Source organism: Sinocyclocheilus rhinocerous, unplaced genomic scaffold, assembly GCF_001515625.1.
Source record: "Sinocyclocheilus rhinocerous isolate Xijiao unplaced genomic scaffold, SAMN03320098_v1.1 scaffold306, whole genome shotgun sequence".
In the NCBI taxonomy this organism is placed as follows: Eukaryota; Metazoa; Chordata; class Actinopteri; order Cypriniformes; family Cyprinidae; genus Sinocyclocheilus; species Sinocyclocheilus rhinocerous.
The window spans coordinates 521,798-542,109 of NW_015662161.1; positions in this window are offsets into that span (position 1 = coordinate 521,798).

Here is a 20,312-nt window from a genome sequence, read left to right on the forward strand (position 1 = left end):
ACTTTGCAGATATTTTTTATGCTCAAACAGCAACATTACAGACTAACTAAAGTTGAAAAAGTGAAAAAGCACAATAGGACCCCTTTAAGCACAGGATGACGCATCAATATTTTCAGTCCTTTTTCAGAAGAAAAAAAAAATGCTGTTTATTTTGTCAACCAAGAGTAAATGAAACATGAACTAAAAGTCGCCAAAATTCTAAGTCTGATTTCATGAGGTCTTTAACAGAAAATAAAATATCAACATATGGACCAGAAGTATAAAGACAATGGTTTAAAGGTGTCTTTTAAAATTGGCATAACACAATACAACTGCTGAGTCCATAGCAATCATCAGCCCATAGTTAACATCAGTATCAACCTTGCAAGAGCAAAGGATTTCCAAACCTCTCAAGAGGTATTACAAAGTCATTAAAAAATACTAAATAACAAGTAACATGTAATAAAAAGTTAAAGGTTACAAAAGGATACAGGCCTTTGAATCTTTCCCCCTTTTCACTCATTTGATGATCACACAGAATGATGCTGCTTCATAATTATTAATGTCTTTGGATTCATTTTACAACACATAATTTGCAAATGTTGTATCTCTACATGCAATTTAAAGTTTTCACTTAAGTTTTGGACAGATGTAAGGACATTGTTCATAAACAGGTTTTCTAACTCACAACATGGTAGCAGCACCAGCTAATGCGTTCACATGGGCATTATTTTTGTGTTTTAACTGCATTAATGTCCTCTTCGACCCTAGCAAATTGTATTTATTTCCTTCATGACAAGAACCGTCATATAGTACTTTTGTTATGTGTTTGTGGCGCTGGGGGGGTTGGGGGGGGGGACACCACTATTCCTCAGGAAAATAAGCCACCGTGACAAAGCGATATCTTCTGCGATACTGTACACGTATTCCAGTAAAATCCACTTTTAGATCCAGAAAACCTACAATGTTTAATCCATAGGCAGAAAGCAGCCGCTTTCCTTCGGTTTGAACGGATCACTTTTCTTTATTCCGCTTCATCCCACATCGCCAAATCCTCGCGGGTTACATCCCTCATCCGAAAACAAGCCATACCGACCGCTATCTGAGTCGATGACAGGAGCCGAGCCCTGGCCGCATTCGGGAAAATGCAGCCCAAAAATATCCTCGAATGAGAGAAAACCGAAAGCAGATTTCGCTTTCAATCCTGACGATTTCGATCAGCTCGCGGAGCAAGCTGCAATTTCGAGCAACACTTTATTAACGCTAAACACATCGAGATGATCTCCTTGCCTGTGTATTCACAATTTGTACACGCAAAAAAACGATAATTCGACGCGACTGTAGAGCGAAGAATGACGTAAAACGTTACATTTATGCATTAGTACAAATATTAAAGTTGTAGCTCTGACTCCATGGTAGCCATATTTGAGTGTAACCGAATCACGCCCTGCGAGCGACACCATGATAAATAGTGCCACAACATTAAACACGGCACTCAGAGGAACGACACCCTCTCACACAGAAGTGCATGCCGTTATCCTTCATAATAACACTAGAATGTATTTTTAAATCACATATTGGCGGTTTTACAAACGCCAGTGCAAAATAAAAATAATATAAACTGACCCTGCGGAGTGATATGTTGGAGCGCTCAGCAGGTGAGGCGACTTTTTTTTTCCACGCACAGAATTTCTGCAAAACGCGGAACGGATTCTTGTATAAGAACCTATCGACCGGACTTCATCCAGGCCATGAGGTCATGTGGCTGTGTTCCATTGACTTAGGATGTAATTGGTGGTTTTTTAAAAGAAAATTATGAAAATATGTTTTACACGATGTATTTCTTTTGAATACCATTCTGGTTGATACTTGGCCTACTACAGATCAATTTAGATATTACAATATAATTAGCCTACAGTTTCATTATTGGCTCCAACAGATGTGTATCAAATAAAATAGGCTTGTTTCAGTTTTATCTGCTCAAGGCAAGTTGTCACAAGCGCTGTTCTGTAGCCTACACGTTGTCATCAATGGCTTTGCATGTTGGTTTTAAAAATCTAGTTTAAAACCTTTATAAATTAGAATACGTTTTTAATGATGTTCTAATTCTAACCTATTATTCTATAACTGTTTACCCCTGCTGTTTCATATTGTTTTGATTTTCATGGCTGTTTTATTATTTAGCTTACATTTAGCACAAAAGCTGAAACATTTTAAATTGTTCACATTATTGTTTGGCAATTACAGTGAACATGTTGAAAAGACAAGACATTAAGGTATGTTGACTTAATAAAACAAAAATAAACCTATCATGAGAAATACTCACTTGAGTAAAAGTATGACAAGAAGCCCTGGTCTCACCTATGTAATTCTAAATCTTAAACATTTTAAATAGGCTATCATTTGATGTTTCCATCACAAAATAGCTTTTTTTTTAGATGTGGGAACGCTGCCCTTTCAACTGCATTTGCAAATTGCTCAATAACTAGTAAACCTGCAGATTAAACACTGGCTACCTAAGAACGAATTTATATTTCAGGGTAATTTTCCTGCATGATTACAGTTTTTGGGAATATTTCAAAACAATTAAACCACCGTGGAGGAGGCTTTCAAAAGAACACTGACATAAAGCACAAGTCAGGAGATAAACACATACACTGAACAAAATTATAAACGCAACACTTTTGTTTTTGCCCCCATTTTTCATGAGCTGAACTGTGACTAAAAAGAGGCTAGTGGACATTTTGAAGTCTTTACTGCAAAAACTGGTCATAATTAGCTATGACGACAAAATCAGAAGCATTCTAGGCTGGAAAAGAGCAAAAACAGACCATTTCTCCATTTCTTTTCAAATAAACACATTGTACAGGTTACAAAACAACAGTGTTGGGAAGGTTACTTAACAGGTTACAGACTACAAGTTACCCTATTAAAATGTAATAAGTAGTGTAATGTAACTGATTACATGTGATTACTTTTTGATTACTTTTCTAAATTTCTAAGGAATGTTTTCAACTGTTAATCATTTTAAAACATTTAAAGCAGGCAGGGTTAACCTTACAATATCACGCCACACTAATTACCGTCAGCCTTTAAAAATCCTTCATCACTTGAATTGAGATTATAATAATTCCGTTTTAAAGCACAGCCACCACAAAATCATACTTTAGCACCTCTTTCTACTTTGTGATCCTTCTGAGCGTCAATACAGATTTAAAATCACAACAAGAAATAGTAAATATTAATACAAGAAATATTCAGATGTGACCCCCTTTGTAATCATTAACATTTTCAACTGTAATTTAATTACACATTTTGTCTCAGTAACTGTAACGGACTAGTTACATTTATTTTGTCATTAAATTACGTAACACTGCTACATGCAATATGTAAATTCATTAAAAAATGTATCTACATACTATAATGGAGGTTAGCGTACAGACACTTGAAATAAAACAGATAAGTATAGGCTATATATCTTATATAAGGCAAAGTTATACTGAAATATTTTGTCAAATATGTAAAAAAAATAAAAATGTGCAGTTATTACTAACTTGCTTGGCTAGGGGGCAGTGTGACACTATACCATTTCTTCAGAGTGTGATAGAAGATCTTCATGAGCATAGATACACACACACACACACACACACACACACACACACTGCCCTGATGACAATTTAAATTTTTGGGTGAACTATCATTTTAACTGCTGGCAGGATTTTAGAAAAGCTGTATTATATAGAGAACAACAGTATAACAACAGCTGTTCGGTTGACATTAACAGCACATGCAGCCTATATGAGCTGGAAAGGAAAGCTGTTTCTGAAGCAGAACAAGTTTGTTTAGATGCAAAATTATGAAAACATTTTTATCCTTTTGGAATAATGCAAACTGATGAATTGCTCACAATATAACAAGGGATATGTATTAGGTAAATAGGGTGCAGATTTTAAACTAACCCTGTAAAGATAAAGACAGAGTTTTGATCAGCAGTCTTTATCATTTATAAATACTTTCACCATTTGTTTGTAGCAAATCCGATCTATTTATTTTACACAGACACGCCAGCATTCATTTCATTGGTATATTCTGCAGTGGCCGAAGTTAGTGCAAGACATATGAAAGAACTTTTTGTTTTTTTTTAAATAGCCAATGTGCTGAATGATATCACACACTTTTGCCACTTAGTCAGAGGGCAAGTGATGTTGGAGGAGAATTCTCAGTCTAGAACATTTTATTAGACAAGCTTTTGTATAAGTGTATGCATGCAAGAGAAGTCATCAATATTCTTGGTCCGTTTTCCACACACCAATCTACAAACATACCTTCAGCTGGTCTGTGGACAAAACAGAGGAAAGAGAAGACAGTCCAACAGCCCAGTGAGAGAGACACTGTGACAGGACGCAGTTCAAACAAGATGTTTTAATGCTTTTTGAGGAATATAGAGTCTATGTTTCCTGTGTCAGTGAGATAAAGCACACTTTTGCATTAATCTACGTCTGTCTACTGTCTTCATGCATGTAGTACAAACAGTTTGCCAAACCAATTGCAGTAAAGTGATATAAATATACATTAAATAATGTAGACCAAGACGATATGAAATATTATAGATTAAAAAAACATGCATGGAAAGGCATCAGCACATTACAAAAATAATCTCACAAGCTCACAGCCTTAACAACGTTGGAATTTAAGGTTAAGTCTATAAAAGCTGGGGAAATTTGTTACATATTTTTAAGTACTGCAGGTTTTCATCATTTGCATTCACTACACACTTTGAAAAAATATTTGTTCTTATGCATAAGACTAGTAAACGATTACCTCTGTCTTGTATCTTCACATTTATGCGCACATATTACAGTATGCGCATACTCTGTACTAGTAGACTTTCAGAGACAAGGATTTTCTTCACAGTAGAAATGCTTTGAATTGTTGGTATTCAGATGTTCCCACCCCCTGTGAACAGGACCACAGGAACTCATTGTTTCTATTCAGAAGTTTCTAATACCTAAGATTTGCACATTACATATTCAGATTAGGTGTGAATAGAGCTAAGGCTGTCATTTTTTAAATGAGAAATTTAATTTAGTCAACTTTTAGGAGTACACACAAGCATATTGACAGCCTCAATGCTAACCAAATACAGGCCAAAAAGTTTGATTTGATAGGGTCTTTAACTGTTTTAGCAGACCCTTTCCTGATGTCAAAAGTCTAGATAACTCAGTTAGCTAAAGAAGTGTCAACTGAGTCGCTACAGTGAACCCAGCACCTGACTAAAACACCCAGTCTGTGAGGATGAAGTCAATGTTCATCATCAAACAGCAGGAGGCAGAAGATGCTCTAAAACTGGGGTTTCCGTCCTTAACTTCTCAACCTATATATGAAGCCAGTTCAGCAGACATGACAGACCTGTTTAAAGGGTAAGCACTGATTGGCCAAATACCTCAAGAGTGAGACGGAAATGCTACGCCCCTCACATACTGTTGATGCCGTGTCCCGGCCATAGACTGTCCTGGCCGGAGCGACGGGACAAAAACATTAAAACCCATTACAAACGAGGCATTTGTTGCATCCAGTGGGGACATAATTACTGATTATAATGACTTATACTGTCTTTTTACGCGTTGTGTTGCATTGCATCACGCCGCGTAAACATAAAACCCTGTCTGCATTTGTGATCAGAGAAATGACAAACAACAAGTGCTAACGTTAATCCACACTGCCCAAAACCCGCGTTTGAATCATCAGTGGCAAATCCTTTAAATGAAAACGTACTTACAGACTGTGAGTCAGAACGCATTTTAGTCTAACGTTACTCTCCCAGGATCAGTAAACAGACCTCCATAAAATGTGCCGGCGATCCACAGCACTAAGTTGAAGCATTCCCTCAGCGACCAGCACAGATCAGCTCTAGGCATAACGAAGCGGATATCGTCCTCTTTTGGAAGACCAAACAAAGTAGTTTCGCTTTCACAACGAAAAACACAGCGGCCTAGCGTGAGCGAAAGCCCCGGCTTAGCCTGAGCTGAAGCCGGGCAAGAGTGAGCTGAGGCGGCAGGGTCGAGAACGGCGGTCCCGGCGAAGGAGCGGTGAAAACGGTGAGGGCCGATCCGGCGATCCACAGCACTAAGTTGATGTATTCCCTCAGCGACCAGCACAGATCAGCTCTAGGCATGACGAAGCGGATATCGTCCTCTTTTGGAAGACCAAACAAAGTAGTTTCGCTTTCACAACGAAAAACACAGCGGCCTAGCGTGAGCGAAAGCCCCGGCTTAGCCTGAGCTGAAGCCGGGCAAGAGTGAGCTGAGGCGGCGGGGTCGAGAACGGCGGTCCCGGCAAAGGAGCGGTGAAAACGGTGAAAGCCAATCCGGCGATCCACAGCACTAAGTTGATGTATTCCCTCAGCGACCAGCACAGATCAGCTCTAGGCATGACGAAGCGGATATCGTCCTCTTTTGGAAGACCAAACAAAGTAGCTTCACTTTCACAACGAAGCACACAGCGTCTTCAGGACATGGCGGCAGCGGCAACAATACTACAGTGAGAATAAAAGTTACGCCTTCTTTCTTTGCGTGAACATTTGGGCGGCGTTATGCAAATCTTCCCACATAGTGAGGTAGATATGTGGGGGCGTGTTAGAACGAGCCGTTTTAGGTAGGCGTGGCTGACTCTGAACTTTTATAAAGAATATCTCTTTGGATTTGAGACTTTAGTCTTTGCAACTTTACAGATCTTCTTTATGCACCAAGAGCTTGTAACACTCCAAAGAGAAAGGAAAAATTGAAATCGCATCAAATGACCCCTTTAAGCAAAAAGAACAGGCCTTAGAAGAGCACGAGCAAGAGTCCAAAGGCTGTCTTGTCCTTTCAAGAGCATAAAAACTGGATTTGCTTCCAGATTTTACATTAGACCTCAAGTGGCAACCACACAGTTCTAATAGGGTTCTAAATGCCACTAATGGTGTCCTCGGATATAATAAAATAAAACAATACATTACAATGTGTGTAAAATGAACAAGAGATCAAATTAAGATATTTTATGTCAGCCCCCAAAATAACATATATGCCTTCTGAATGCTTTAGTGTCTGATAACCTAGTCTTAACTGAAAAAGGGATTACTGAGGCACAAACGAGCGCTTTGGTACAAAGAGTGAAAGCCATCGATAACTTGTTATGATGAAATTTGAAGGCTTTACTTTCACATGCATTCAGACAGACCCTGAAAGAGCCTGTGTTGAGCCAGCTTAAACACAAAAGGAGATCTAGATCCATCTATTGAATGGGCTGAGCTCTGTCACAAAATCTCTCTACTCGGCCCAGTGCTTTAAACCTGATGGGACTTTCCATTTGAGAAAAGACTGAGAGACTGAATTAATCAAGGTGCTGCTGTTTAGACCGTTTCATGTATGAACAAACATTGGCCTGTGACTTCATTTGGATAAGCACAAATTTTGTGTATGTGAGTAAAATTGTTTTGTTAATTCTGTTCAACTCTTTCACAAGAATTTACAATTGTAAGGCTTATGTCATGTGAACTACAGAATCAGTTTGTTCATCAACAAAGCACTTAAATAGTTTACATTATAGGACAGAGGATCTTTAACTTTTTTTAATTCTAGGAACCACTTAGAGAGGTATAATCTTGAGATGCAAAACATTTTAGACTGAAATATGAGGAACAAATGCATTTGTTCTCTTTTAATTCAGTTTTCACTTAATGTTACATTACATGGGTAGGCCTAGATCACCGTTCAAAGATTATTTAAAGAAAAAAGAAAAAAAAAAGATAAGCAATTTTGTGAAATATTATTAACTTAAAATAATACTTTTTCTTTTTTAGTATATTTAAAAACGTAATTCACTCCTGTGATGGAAACGTGGAATTCAGCATCATTACTCCAGTCTTCAGTGTCATATGATCCTTCAGGATTCATTGTAATATGCTGATTTGCTGCTCGAAAAACATTTGTTGGAACATGTCATTTTGTGGTTGTTGAGCAAAGGATGAGAAGGCCCATATAGCAATGTTTTTTTTGTTTTTTTGCGGCCAAAATATATTTCTAATGCTAAAAATATGTTGTAAACTATGAAGCTCATAATAGAACATATATTTAGTTTCAACCTTCATATACCAAAATGTATTTCAATGGCAATAAAATACAATATAAAATATATATAATAAAAAATAATAAATAAAAATAAAATAAAAATAATAAAATACAATTCCAATCTTACAATAGCTTACATTTAGGCTAAATGCAAACGTGGATGGAACAGCCAACAGCTATAATAAAGTGATCTAAGCTAGATTTCTAATGATTTAATAATGTTTTATTTTTCATATTATATATTGTATGGATTTTTTTAAACATTATAAAGTATGTTATATGTTCACACGTCATAGGCAACAAAAATGATTTTTCCTCAAATGTGACATGTTAATGTACTTTCTTGTATTGAAATATATAGGCCTATATATATATATATATATATATATATATGTGTGTGTGTGTGTGTGTGTGAATGCAGATTCAAAGAAACAAAATACAAACTAAGAGTTTGTGAAAACAGTCAAGCATGACACAATGTTGCTGTTTTTTTGTTTTTCTTTTTGTGGAAACTATGATACTTTTTTTCTGGATTCTGTGATGAATAGACAGTTCAAAGAATACCATTTATCAGAAATATTGTTTTTATATTTTACATTATTATATTTGAGATATACAGTAGTAATGTAGTTATTGTCACTTTGGATCAGTTGAATGCATTCTTGCTGAATAAAACAATTCATTACTTTCTTTAAAAATTTTTTTAACATTTATCAAAGCTAATATAAAACGAGGATAACCATGAAAAAAAGACCATGACTATGAGCTATCCAGATACAGTAAAGAGAGAAGTATATGAACAGACTAATGGATTCAGTATATTGAACTAATAGCACACTGACATGCAACACATACTGATCACAGATTACTGAGTAAGGATTTGGTAAGTTCATTCAGTAAATGATTCATCTGACTGATTCAAACCAATTCCTGAGTTCATGAACCTCTTTAAATGAAAACCTTTATTACAGACCTGTTATTAATTTGGTTTGCTTGTCTACTCCAGTGAGTACCAACATGGGCTGGTTTAAGCGGTTTCTCTTTTTCAGCAGAGAAGGTCAAGCCGACCCTCACGGACTGTTCTGCGTTGGATTCAAACCTTCAGTATTTCAGTTACCAACCCAAACTGTAATTCACTGCCACAGTGAGAGTGACACACAAAGCAGCACTGAATACGTTTGAGAGTTATAACCCTGATCCTTGAGTCCGTTCTGAGCTGACACACACCGGGCCTTGAATTCAGCATTTGCAGCCTGGTCAGGTCCAAAGACTCCATCCTTCTTCACTTCCACCTCTCATTACAATTCACACAAGTGTTCGACCAGTAACACTCTACAAAGGTGATAATGATTAGAGCTCCCATGTCTGCCTCTCAGAAAACTGAGGTATTAATGTTTCAGAAAATTCAAGAAGTAAAAAAAAATATATATTTTTTAATGACAGTGTACCACAATTAAGTGGAAAAGTCTGTTATTCATCATATAATGGAATGTGTTCACTGAATTCATGCTTTTTTGTGGTTTTCCCCATAGTGTTTTAGGGATATATGAAATTTCAAACCATATAAATACTGCTTTTTGATTGTCTATGCTTTTGCTTGTAAGCTGGAAGTATAGATATTATTAATTTGTTTAGGGGAAATGCTAGAGGATCAGTTATAAACTGAAAGTCATGACACGCATTGCTGATTTCACAAGAATCCTCAGTTCTCAAACATTTAAGATTGTTATTGTTTAATGACAACGCTGTACACAGATAGAAACATCTGTATATCGTCTCACAGAATCCTCTACAGAGAAAACACACAGCCACGTGGAATAAGACAAAAGTTTTTGATGAATAGTGTCTTTGGATGAAAATGTAGAGCTGCAGAGTCATTTATATTTAAACAAAAAAATCTGGAACAATGGCACACAACTAAAAAATAGATTCACCTGCATGCCATTTCAAATGTTTCAGCTTCTTTCTTCCGCAGAGGAGAAAAGAGAAAATGTGAATACTGGTTTCTTTACTCTTTGCCATGCACTGTATTTCAAGTTATTGAAGCTTCAAAAAGAAGAAAAAACTCAAGGGCCATTCACACAGAATATGTTTTTGCTTTAAAAATGTGAGACAGAGGGGAAAAAACATGTTCATGCCTGCAATGATGAAAAAGACGTGAGGTGCATAACAAGTCAGAGAGAATACAGCACCTCTTACTCTTCCAGTCTTCAGAAGGCATACAAAGCCTACAGACCATTCATGGTTTTTTTTAAAGCTACCAATATTCTTTTCTTTTCTTTTTTTTATATTGTTCACATCGTTAGGTGTAGGCTTATTCATGCATATCCTGTTGGTTTTTGCATGTCAAGCAAGCACAAGTGAGTTTTCATGTGTTCCATATTTGATGAGCTCATACAGTATAAACACTGCCTTGATCTCAATTAAATATCTACATCATATAATGCAATAATGTTGTAAGACTTAGATTAAACACCTTCATATGGTCAGAGAGAATACAGCACCTCTTACTCTTCCAGTCTTCAGAAGGCATACAAAGCCTACAGACCATTCATGATTTTTTTTAAAGCTACCAATATTCTTTTCTTTTCTTTTTTTTATATTGTTCACATCGTTAGGTGTAGGCTTATTCATGCATATCCTGTTGGTTTTTGCATGTCAAGCAAGCACAAGTGAGTTTTCATGTGTTCCATATTTGATGAGCTCATACAGTATAAACACTGCCTTGATCTCAATTAAATATCTACATCATATAATGCAATAATGTTGTAAGACTTAGATTAAACACCTTCATATGGATTCTATGGATGGAAATCAAAATTTCAAACAATTCTTTTTTATTTTATTATTTTTTGGAATGTTGTGGTGTTTGTTAGGTGTTCCGTAGAGTCTAGCGCTTTTGTCTTGTGCCTTGCATGAACTAAAAAATAGTATAGTAAAGAGTAAGAGAGTAAAAAAGGCATTTTGTGATCATGTGAATGTCACATAATGTAGCATAATCAATATTCATGAGGGAGACTTATAACTGTCAGGAATCCTGTCCATGAACTTCCGTCTGCTTGCCACCAGAGGTCCCATTATATTGACTCTCACACCACACAGACTGTTACACATCCCCCTGGACTACATTTCCCATGCTCCATTGCACTAATCACAAGCTCACCTGAAACCAATCACACACAGCTGCTACCAATAACACACACTATATAAATCAGTCTCACACCACCATTCAACGCCGAGTATTGTATAGCGTTTATCACTCATAGCGATAGCTACTCGATTCTAGTTCTTAGTTCTAAGTCATAGTCTTGCCCTGCCTGCTTTCCCGTGTTCAGATTCTTGCCTGTGTATTTTGTATTATCCTTTCGTCTTGCCATTCGGACTATGTTTGCACCTTGCCTGGACTATTGCTCATGTTGTCGGATTACCCCTCTTGTCAAGCCCTCTGGATATTGTTAGCCGCTGATCGACCACGCCCGTTTTGGATTACTCTTCTGTCTTGCCCTCAATATACCTGTTTGCCATTGTCTGACCCATGCCTGTTATGACCACGTCTCTTAATAAAGCCTTGCATATGGATCCGCATGCCTCTCGTCTCGTCGACTCCATCACAATAACCTACATGACCTACATATATTTATATTTGAACATACATTACTGATTTGTTAAATTTTCATTTTTAAATGGCAGTTTAACTCATCATAAAATTCTATATTTGAAAGCTGCAGTCAGTTTATGATATCAAGTCAGTAATGTGCTTTGTCATGTATGGTGTGTTTTTAAGTTCTGTAGGGATTCTTTATTCAGTTTTTCAGTGCTTGTCGTGTTGTGACATTTAAAATGGACAGTTCTTATGTTTCTATAAAATATCGCAGTGCTTGGAATATTTATCAGTGCAAATTATTATTATTATTTTTAAATTAATGTACACAAAATACACAAAGCCTGAACTTGTCCTACCCACCTGTCACCTTTAAGCTCAAAAATAAAAACATTGTAAATGCCATTGATATATTGTCTACTAGAACAGAAATGTCCTCATGCTACATGTTTATATTTTTAATTAAGCACTGAGATGCTTTGAGTTGTGGGTATTTAGTTTGGTCTGGTTGATGCATTGTAGACTCCTCTTTTTTGGCACTCTTTGTAGTCTGACCAGTCTGTAGAGGCTCTTTTGTCTTAGCAGACAGTATAATTTTCCATAAAAGCACGCTTGGAATTTTAAGGGCATTCTTCTCTCTGCAATTATAAAGAGATCAAGTTGGACTCCATTAACACACACATCCATTTGATGAGTCTGTAGAGTTCACCTGTCTTGACGTTTCTGTTCCAGAATAGTATGAAAAAGCACTGAAAAAAGAGAGAAAAGCACTGGTCACAACTTACTAATGTTCAAGCTGACACACCATTGTGCAGGAAACGCAGTCTAAAACTGTGACACGTTTGGTTTGGCTTGGCATTACGACTTTAATGATGATCACTAAGAATAATGTAATCTTGTAATAAAAAAAAACTCTTTACATTATAAAACTTTTGCTTTACAGACATTTATTAGGGAAAAATGCAGTATATTTTATATTCTATGTTTATTTCAAAATAATTTGGATTGTTGTTTGGTACTGTACTAGAGAGAGACTGATTAGATCATTGTTAATTGGTAATAGCCTATTTCATAGGTGTGTGAGTGTGACTTTTTATAGACCAAAAGACACAAATAAATACTTGAAACCCAGTGCAAAATAAAACACTTTCTATAATGTTATATGTGATGGCCATGTCAGAGAGGCCAATTACGTCTCTGTGCATAGATGTGAAAGGGGCTGCACAGGTTCATAGGATCATACCCTGAGTGCAGCATTAGTCATCTAAAAGTTGTTTATCATTGTGGAATTCAGAACACTGTGTGACGCACTAGTCATCAAAGTGATGCATTAGTCATCAAAGTTCACTGCGGAAATCAGATAAAAAAAGCATGCCAAAGTTCTGTGGTGTGATGTAATGATAAAACCTGAGCTGGTATTCAAAGGGTTGTAGGTCTGAACCCAGTAGAAATATACCATTTGATGTCTGTTATATTTACTCATAGATGCTCATGGTTGACAGGAAATACGTGTCACTTCAATGACAAAATTGGCACTTTTAAATCTAATATACTATAACGAAATATTATAAATAAAAAAATGTTGTTGACAAGAGGTGTAAATATTTTCTGAGAAATTGAAGTAGTATGAAATGAGAAACTATACTTTTGCCCTCAAAAGGGTGTTGTTACGGCATCTACCAGCAGGGGCTGATGGGACTGTACTAACAAACAAAACTATTAGCACTTTTTTATGCATCCTCCTAACCAGGGGTGCGTTTCCCAAAAGCAACAATGGTCGCAAGTTTCGTTGTTACCAATAGAGCTCAATGGAACTGACGACCATAGTTAGCTAACGATGCTTTTGGGAAACGCACCCCAGTTTGACATAGCAACACTGAGTCAACCAATGGTTTGGGACAGGACTACCTGTTTGAACAATCTGACCAATAGCAAAGGATTGTCCAGGAAACTTGTGCAAAAACTTTATGCAATTCTAATTTGGTGACTGTAGTGGCACAGAAATCACAATCTTTAAAGTTTAGTTTGTTAACTTAGTTATCAGAGTGCGAGCTTTTACAGTATTTATTTATTTATCCAGGTTAATGTTAATTTTTTACATAGTAATACATTTGTAGCATTTTAATTAATAATGCATTAAACACTGAACAATACACATCTATAACTTAACCAAAATGCTTTCAAGTTTGGGAAACACCGCTCTGTCATTTCTAGCTGTCAGGTGACCAGCCAGTTGGTGGATGGAGGTAAACTCATTGGTTTAGTGATCCCAAAAGTTCCCATCTCTGTCTTCGCCATACTGCCACATAAAAGGAAGCTGCTTTAAAGATATGCATAAAGACATTGCTTGCCTATCAAATTGTCCCTTAAGGTTCCCATTTTATCTCCAGCATATGGCACAGCAGAAACTAAATCCTCCCTTTGCTTCTCAGTGAACCTGTTTCCATGCATAATCTGCAAAAGCAAATCAGAAAAGGGTCAATGAAACGAGTGGGGATTTCACATTCAGTATCTTCATCCTCCAGGAGGAGAACTGCTTTCTCACAAGGTGGTTTTTACTGGCATCTCTTCTTTTAGTGCAAAAGAACAAGGACTATCAAAATTGGTGTAGTCCCAGTGCAGCAGAATGGAGATCAGTAGCCTTCCCAAAATCCATAGTTTCACATTCCTGAAAGTCAAGGTGATTATTCCTTTGGGTACTATCCTCCAGAAGCTTCTTAACAGATCGTCAAGGTCTATAGCTGTTGGCTTACATTAGGATTGTACTAAGATTGTCCTCCAGCCTGCTTTACTCCGTCAAGCTCAGTCAGAGCTTTAGCTTTCATTGCCTCTTGGGTTTCCTGGCAAGAGGCTCCTGCCAGCTCCACTGCTTCATCCAGATCCAGAGCCAGATGTTCTTGAATTGTCTTGGGGTCCTTCATGCCAACAGCCAAGAATTCTGCTTAGAACGGCTTATTACAGTAATTCTCTGGTGTCGCCAGTGTTGTGCGGTGCATCCCAGATTCATCAGCTAAGCTTGCTTATTACACAGTATTACACTGGGCAGTTAGTTCAAACATATGGAAAGATCCTGCTACTCTTACAGCTTAATCAAACCCTATCACACTGTTTTTCACCTCGGAGGATCTGATGCATATTGTGCACCAAAAATACAAAATATGACTGAAATGGTTAGTTGCAATCTGTTAAACTGGTGTTACACAACTCCCATGTAGCCAAATATAAGCTGTAAATTAGAGCAGGCTTTTTCAGAGATGACAATTCTTGATTCCTTAAGCTGGTCTTCATTCTGGTTCCTTGTTCTAGGTTCAAATCTGTTCCTGGAGTTTCTTTGTACTGCAGAGTTTAGTTTCAACCCTGATGAAACCCGAACAAGCTAATCAAGCTCTTTAGAATAACTAGAAAACTGCAGTTGTGCTTCATCAGGACTGGAGCTAAACTGTGCAGGACAGTGGACTTCCAGGTTCAAACATGAAGAACTCTGTTCTAGTTTCTTTGGTTATGCAACTGAGAGGAGTAAGGCAGGGTTCTTCAAATCTGGTGCTGGAGGTCCACTGTCCAACAAAGTTGAACTTAGTTTGCTTGTTATTAGCTTGTTCAGGTGTGTTTGATTAGGGTTGGAGCTCAACTCTGCAGGACAGTGGACCTTGAGTGCCAGATTTGAAGAACCACCTTCAAAGTTCAAGGTATATTGAGGAAATGGTCTCCCAAGCTGTTAGACTTTAGAGTTCAGTACACTTGCTTCAGATTCAATTGCAGACTTCATTCAAATACCTTTTGTCCCACTAAAAAAGTCTGTTTTTGATTTTCTCCACAGTGTAAAGGTGCACTGAGGTGTTGGTCTGAATTCAGACAATTTTTCTTATCACAGTTTGCTCACATTTTACCCAAGCAAACCTGGCACCATCTCCAGGCCCAGAGCTTGAAGCATTTGCCAGGTCTTTCCACCCCAGGGCGAAACATCACAGATCCCCTCTCTCTGCACCAGAGACGCGCCCTCCACATGTTGTCTTGTCAAATATAAAACTGGAGCAAGAAAAGAGCTTTTTTCAGTAGATTTTTGCAATAAAACTTACTGTACAATTTACTGCTACTTCCAGCTGAATGAACACGCGTGCACAGCACAATTGCACAATCGTTAAAATTCAGGTGTTAAGTTCTTTTAGAGTAAAGAGTCAGTTTTTTGGTGTTGAATTAAGGGATACATATTTTCTCGTACTCGTTCCAAACATGTATGTCTGACTTTATTTTGTGGATTAATTACATTACTGTATTGTGTGTTCCTCAGAAGAAAGTCATACATGTCTGCAACAACATGAGGATGACTAAATAACATTTGAGTATGAGTAAATTTCATTTTTCTCATTTCATGAGTAAATTTCATTTTTCAGTGAAACATGACTTTATTAGTTCAATGACTTGTAGAAGTAAGCAAAAATGGTATGGTTTCTTCAGCAAGTGTGTTTTTATCTCACATATGCTCACTGTCTGTTGGTTTAGGGTAGGATTTAGAGTAGGTTTAACGTGATAGAGCCTTTTAACCTTTTAGCGTCACTCACCGGATCTTTCATTTCCAAACTGCTGTGATACAACAACCAATGCATCTACATCTGTTACAGATAAAAATTGACACGTTTTTAGTTCAACTCACTGGACACTTCAAAGTGTTGCAACATAACATCATTTTGCTGAAATGTCACCATATGCATGTTTTTCCAATGACCCTGGGTTGGCTACAAGTGACAAGCGACTAATCAACTTGTTTCAAATTGTTATAAATCATCATTTTGATTAAATCATGGGCTAGGGTTAAGCATACGAGTTAAATACAGTCATCTCTTTTCAGTAAGCCATTTTGTCCTCCTTGCCCTGTTCATTCCCCTCAATTTCAAATCTATGAATGTTTACAAGAAATATGTAAAAAGAAAATGTATCTATTTTCTCTCTGCATGCATGACAAAGAACTAATGTAGAAAACATGTGACTTTGAGATTTTGAAAATAAGTCCCCAGTGCACTCTTTATTTTATTAGAAAGTTAATTCTTAAGTGAACCAGTAGAATCAGGAAGATGGACCAATCTTGCCTATTGGTGTTCCTAAACAATAACAGGGAGACAACTTTCATATCAAACCCATAATAGTTGACTTGCAGAGTAGATGTTGAACATGGACCATGTTTTCAGATTTAAAATCTGTGCCTTTAGCTGCAGGCCATGAAAATACTTGAATGTGTGGAGGATCGCTGTGTCCCCCTCCTCTCGTTCAGTCTCACTAACCTCAGGTTGTTTCCCCAGTTGGACTGTCCTCATTTAGAGATTATCACTGCAGCTAGAATGCATTAAAATCCCTTAATGACTTCATACAACCATTACATTGTCCCTTTGTTTTTTCCATCTGAGATCAGTGAGCTATCAAATACACAACACTGCTAATGAGACAGTAATAATGCCTTTATTTTGATAATAATATCTTGTATGTAATGATCTTGTAATCCCTCAAGGTGACAGCAGAAATGCACTGATGATATCGTGACTGTTAGTGAATGTTGTTCATGTGGTAATAATGTGAGATGGGCTATTGCAAACATTAAAACCCATTAACTGACTGAATATGATTTCATGCTAGAAATGCCTTAACTGATGTGATGCAAGCTCTTGATAATATGATTCTATTAAGATGAAATTAAATAATCATTAGGGCAGAAGAACTATCCCCTCACAGCAAGAAGGTCCCCGGTTCGAGTACTGGCTGATCGAGGAGGCCTTTCTTTGAGGAGTTTGCATGTTTCCCCAGTGAAAGCATGGCTTTGCTACAGGTGCACTGGTTTCACTCACAATCCACATGCAGCAGAGGTGAATTGTAGACACTGAATTGTCCATAGGTATGAGTGTGTGTTAGCCCTGTGACGAACTGGCTGTACATTCAGGGTGTTTCTCTACTTACAGCCCGAGACCCCAGCATCCCTGCAAACCTACATAAGACAAGTGGTTTGGAAAATAGATGGATGGTTGATAATTTTTTCAATGCAACAAGCCTAATTGCGCTTTTCACTGTTGTTCACAGGTAAATGTTGCAGCAAACGTGCAACAGTTGAAACATCTGTGCTGCTTAATGACAAACATTCACTTTGTTTTTTATGCTCTCAGTTGATAACTGTACACCTTCAAGATACATTTTGTATCTGGTGATATGACCAAATTCTTATATCACGATATGAGTAATTGTATTTCACAGTAACGATATGTATAACGATATAGTTATTTTTGCTTTAAATAAGATCTTTATTATATAAAAAAACCCAAGCTCACTGAAGACAAGTAAACAGTCAGTGATTAAATATGAATAAGAAACTAATTACAAGCAATTGCACAAAAAAACTACAGTAGAACAAATAAATAAGAAATGCTACATACATTGTATAAAGTAATCAAATGTATAAAAACACTGCATATTCTTCCCGGTGTAAATTAAATATACATTACTTTGTCTTAAAGTTACAAAAGTGATTTAGTCAAGAGCAGTGAGAGATTTTTGTTGTTTGATTAATCTGAATCACAGACAGCAGGAATATTAGACTGCTGTCACTTTAAGAGCTGCCCGGATCCAATATACCACGTGTTACACGTGTTTTCTTTTTCAGCTGTTTGCTCTCACTTGAGACCTAAATTACTGTTTACGAGGATACTTGCAAAAACAAGCATTTTGACACATACTAGTGTGTGTATTTAACCGTTCAAGACCTATAAAGTGGCAAAAATAACTCCATCCTTCTGTTTGCTTTTCAGCTGCTTAAAATCACTTGTTTTTAAACCGCAGTGCTTAAAAACGCATGCAAATTATAAATTCTCACAGCAAAGTCAAGTGAGCATGTAACCGCAAAAGAGACAATAGTCCAAAATCTCTACTGGTTGACAAATTTCTACCGGTTATATTGCCCACCCCTACATGCTAGCATTGCATAACATTTTATGTGATCCTGGACCACAAAACCAGTCATAGGGGTCAATTTTTTGAAACTGAGATTTATACATCATCTGAAAGCTGAATGAATAAGGTGATGTATGGTTTGTTAGAACAGGACAATATTTGGCCGAGATACAACTATTTAAAAATCTGGAATCTGAGGGTGCAAAAAAATCAAAATATTGAGAAAATTATTAAGCAAAATATTTGAGCCTTTAAAGTTGTCCAAATGAAGTCCTTAGCAATGCATATCACTAATCACAAATTAAAGGTGCAGTAGGAGATCTTGGGAAATGCTAACTTTAGCCTGATAGCACTGAAAGCGAACGTCCCACCCTCCCTGCAATCGCCGTCCAAAGCCACGCCCCCTGAACGCATATACGCTCACAGACCAGAATACCAGAGACAACGTTACTACAATAGGCTACATCAGCGATTCCCAATTCCAGTCCATGTTCCGAAGTAAACATCAATGGATTTCCCCTGCTCAGGGAGTAGGGAGCAATGAACTCTGTGTAGGGATCATATCGATCGGAACACAGTTCATGCACGTAGCTCACTTCTAACGAGCTGGTTATCTGAATCAGGTGTGTTAACTAAGCGAGACACGCAAAATATGCAGAGCGCGGGAGCGCGAGGACTAGAATTGGGAACCGCTGGGCTACATCATGTGTCATTCACCAGTGAGAAAACTTTAAAGTACTACAAGACTACAAGAAGGAAGATCAGATTGTTGATGTTTGTCTGCCATTCTCGCTCTGTCTGCACAGCGTACGTGAACACACTGATGACGTATCCTGTCTGCGCGAACCGGGTGCGCAGAGGTATGCTAATACATATGTTGACAGACAGGTAGGAAAGCCAATTAAAACGCTCGGACCGAGCGTTTTGATTGGACGAACATTTCTTTGTCCTATGCCTTCCACAGAATATATAAATACATTTAGACCACTTAACGTAATTGCTATCGGGATGAAACTTTCAACCAGCATAACAAAAAATGTTTCTGAAGACAATCACCTATTGCACCTTTAAATAGAGTTAATACCAGAGACAACGTTACTACAATAGGCTACATCAGCGATTCCCAATTCCAGTCCATGTTCCGAAGTAAACATCAATGGATTTCCCCTGCTCAGGGAGTAGGGAGCAATGAACACTGTGTAGGGATCATATCGATCGGAACACAGTTCATGCACGTAGCTCACTTCTAACGAGCTGGTTATCTGAATCAGGTGTGTTAACTAAGCGAGACACGCAAAATATGCAGAGCGCGGGAGCGCGAGGACTAGAATTGGGAACCGCTGGGCTACATCATGTGTCATTCACCAGTGAGAAAACTTTAAAAGTACTACAATACCAGGAAAGGACGATCTAAATACATTTAGACCACTTAACGTAATTGCTATCGGGATGAAACTTTCAACCAGCATAACAAAAAATGTTTCTGAAGACAATCACCTATTGTACCTTTAAGTTTTGATATATTTACTGTAGAAAATTTACAAAATATCTTCATGGAACATAATCTTTACTTAATATCCTAATGACTTTTGGCATAAAAGAAAAATCAATAATTTTGACCCATACAATGTATTTTTGGCAATTGCTACAAATGCGATTTAAGACTGGTTTTGTGGTCCAGTGTCACATATATATGG